This window comes from Salmo salar, unplaced genomic scaffold (genome assembly GCF_905237065.1).
Source record: "Salmo salar unplaced genomic scaffold, Ssal_v3.1, whole genome shotgun sequence".
NCBI lineage: Eukaryota > Metazoa > Chordata > Actinopteri > Salmoniformes > Salmonidae > Salmo > Salmo salar.
Window position 1 is genome coordinate 392,552 of NW_025548330.1, and position 4,141 is coordinate 396,692.

The window sequence follows — 4,141 nt, forward strand, 5'->3', positions numbered from 1 at the left end:
CATGGTCCTAGGGCTCAGGTCCTCCGAGAGAAAGACAGAAAGAGAGAAAGAGAGAATTAGAGAGAGCATATTTAAATTCACACAGGACACCGGATAAGACAAGAGAAATACTCCAGATGTAACAGACTGTCCCTAGCCCCCGACACATAAACTACTGCAGCATAAATACTGGAGGCTGAGACAGGAGGGATCAGAAGACACTGTGGCCCCATCCGATGATACCCCGGACAGGGCCAAACAGGCAGGATATAACCCCACCCACTTTGCCAAAGCACAGCCCCCACACCACTAGAGGGATGTCTCCAACCACCAACTTACCGTCCTAAGACAAGGCCGAGTATAGCCCACAGCGATCTCCGCCATGGCACAACCCAAGGGGGGCGCCAACCCAGGCTCATATTTTGTAAAGCTATTGAAAACTCCTATGTCCGTCACCCAGATTGCAATTCATAATAGCTTCCACTAGATGTCAACAGTATTTATTCAAGGTTTTGAGGCTTCTATTTTGAAAAATAAATAAATATTTACACTTTCAGTGAGCTGACTGCTTGGGTCACATCAGTGTTTTTGCGCGCGATGGAGAGGGTGCACACTTGCGAATTTGGCATTCCTATTGAACACAGTACTTTCCGTATGAAATATTATAGTTTATTTACATTTTAGACAACCTGAGGATGATATAGACACGTTATTTGACTTGTTTGGACGAAATTTACTGGTAGCTTTTAGAACTTCTTTGTCTGCATGTTGAAGGAGTGGATTTCTGAAGTCATGGGGCCTGCTAAACAGACTATTTTGGCATATAAAGAAGGACTTTATCGAACAAAACGACCATTCATTCTGTAGCTGGGACCCTTGGAATTGCAAACAGAGGAAGATCTTCAAAGGTAAGTGATTTATTTTATCGCTATTTGGGATTCTGTGACGCCTGTGCTTGTTTGGAAAATATGTTGTTGTGGGGTGCTGTCCTCAGATAATCGAAACCTATGCTTTCACCGTAAAGCCTTTTTGATATCTGACAACGCAGTTCGATTGCCAAGATTCTAAGCTTTTAAATGATGTATGACACTTGTATTTTCATGAATGTTTAATATATTTCTATTTTGAATTTGGCGCTCTGCAATTTCACCGGATGTTGTCGTAGGTGTTTCGCTAGTGGTCCGCGAGCCCTAAGAGTTATTAAAACCATGTGCCCTGATTTAGTTAAAACTGGTTCCATCAGAGCCCTTACAAAACCTTTTACAACTGATTCATCACTGTCATACCTTATAGGGTCCAGAGATTTCCTGGTTAGGTCAACAGAGATGGACAAACTCTGGGCCCCAGGGCAAAAAAAATTGCCCCCCACTCTGGGACCTATGGTTGCCACCAGTCTGCTTGCCGTTCTCAGTTATCGTCAGGTTCTGTATGTGGATGATCAGGGCTTTATTCAGAAAAAGTTTCTTGGGCTACTTTGATTTGCCAAGTGGGCGATATTTTAATTCCGTGTTTATCTTCATGGACAAACTTGTTGTTCTAACCTACGATGGCTCAGCTTCAAGGGAACGTATCTGCTATTTGTATTTCCAGCTGAGTCCCCTCCTGTTCCATGGTTTAACCTCTATGGGCTAGGCGGGACGAATTCGTCCCACCTACGTAACAGCCAGTCTAATCCAGTGGCGCGATTTTTGAATCGTTTGAAATACTATTACTTCAATTTCTCAAACAGCTTTTTACATTAGCATGTGACGTTCAGAAAAAGCATACCCCCCGCAAACTTCCGGGGAATTTACTAACAGTTTGCTAAATTACTCACGATAAACGTTCACAAAAAGCACAACAATTATTTTAAGAATTATAGATACATTACTCCTCTATGCACTCGATATGTCCGATTTTAAAATAGCTTTTCGGATGAAGCACATTTTGCAATATTCTAAGTACATAGCCCAGCCATCACGGCTAGCTATAAACAGCCGAATTAAAATACTCCACGGGGGCTAATCGCGCACGCGCCTCATTCCATTGTCACCTAATGGGACAATTGGATGAGGTGATAATCTGTTTCAGCCTGAGGCTGCCTCGTCAACCTTCATGATTTTCCCGGGTCCTGAGAGCCTATTGGAGCCCTGGGAATTGTCACGTTACAGCTAAGATCCTTACTCTTCAATAAACAGATGCAAGACGCACGACTCCTTGTCAAACAGGCCACTTCCTGCATGAAACCTTGTCAGGTTTTTGCCTGCCATAGGAGTTCTGTTATACTCACAGACACCATTCAAACAGTTTTAGAAACTTTAGGGTGTTTTCTATCCAAACCTGAACAATAATATGCATATTCTAGCTTCTGAGTTGGTGTAGGAGGCAGTTAAAAATGGGCACATATTTTTTCCAAAATTCTCAATACTGCCCCCTAGCCCAAACAGGTTAACAAGTGATGACCACTCCACTACCATTGTCAACTACCTCCTCACATGAACTGGAAGCCACGTCTCATGTGGCCCACTCATCCACTGGCACATTGAATGTTTCCTCTCCAAGTACTGTGAGGAAACCCCTGTCAATTTTTCTCTCATGACTTTATGTAGAGTCAATCACAATCACAATCACAATCACATTATTACACATCTATGATTTGACTTCTTGCTTGGACTAACTCATTCTTAGCTCTTTTGTCTCACTGTGTAGTGTTTTTGTGTTATTGTCTTCCCAGTCAAATACTGTCCTGCACTGGTCAAGCCTCTGAACACCTCAACTCATGCCTCATATCCTCATTCAATCACTGCTGTGATCCCTTCCCAAAATGGTGTAAGTAGCCCTCTCATTCCTATTCCCCATAATATTGTACTATAAGTGTCTTTATTAGCCTCTATGGGCTAGGCGGGACGAATTCGTCCCACCTACGTAACAGCCACTTGAAGCCTGTGGCGCGATTTTCAAAACCTTAAAAATCCTATTACTTCAATTTCTCAAACATATGACTATTTTACAGCTATTTAAAGACAAGACTCTCGTTAATCTAACCACACTGTCCGATTTCAAAAAGGCTTTACAACAAAAGCAAAGCATTAGATTATGGCAGCAGAGTACCAAGCCAGAAATAATCAGACACACATTTTTCAAGCTAGCATATGATGTCACCAAAACCCAGAAGACAGCTAAATGCAGCACTCACCTTTGATGATCTTCATCAGATGACAACCCTAGGACATTATGTTATACAATACATGCATGTTTTGTTCAATCAAGTTCATATTTATATCAAAAAACAGCTTTTTACATTAGCATGTGACGTTCAGAACTAGCATACCCCCCCGCAAACTTCCAGGGAATTCGCTAACATTTTACTAAATTACTCACGATAAACGTTCACAAAAAGCATAACAATTATTTTAAGAATTATAGATACAGACCTCCTCTATGCACTCGATATGTCCGATTTTAAAATAGCTTTTTGGTGAAAGCACATTTTGCAATATTCTAAGTACATAGCCCAGGCATCACGGGCTCGCTATTTAGACACCCGGCAAGTTTAGCACTCACCATAATCATATTTACTATTATAAAAGTTTGATTACCTTTTGTGGTCTTCGTCAGAATGCACTCCCAGGACTGCTACTTGAATAACAAATGTTGGTTTGGTCCAAAATAATCCATCGTTATATCCGAATAGCGGCGTTTTGTTCGTGCGTTCCAGACACTACCCCGAAATGGTAAAGAAGGGTCGCGCGCATGGCGCAATTCGTGACAAAAAAATTCTAAATATTCCATTACCGTACTTCGAAGCATGTCAACCGCTGTTTAAAATCAATTTTTACGCCATTTTTCTCGTAGAAAAGCGATAATATTCCGACAGGGAATCTCCTTTTCGGCAAACAGAGGAAAAAATCACAAAGGCGGGGGTGGTCGGGTCATGCGCCTAAGCCCAGAGTCCCTTGATCGGCCACTTGAGAAAGGCGATAATGTGTTTCAGCCTGGGGCTGGGATGACGACATTCTGTTTTTTCCCGGGCTCTGAGCGCCTATGGACGACGTAGGAAGTGTCACATTAGAGCAGAGATCCTTAGTAAAAGATAGAGATGGAAAAGAAGTTCAAGAAATGGTCAGACAGGCCACTTCCTGTAAAGGAATCTCTCAGGTTTTGACCTGCCATTTGAGTTCTG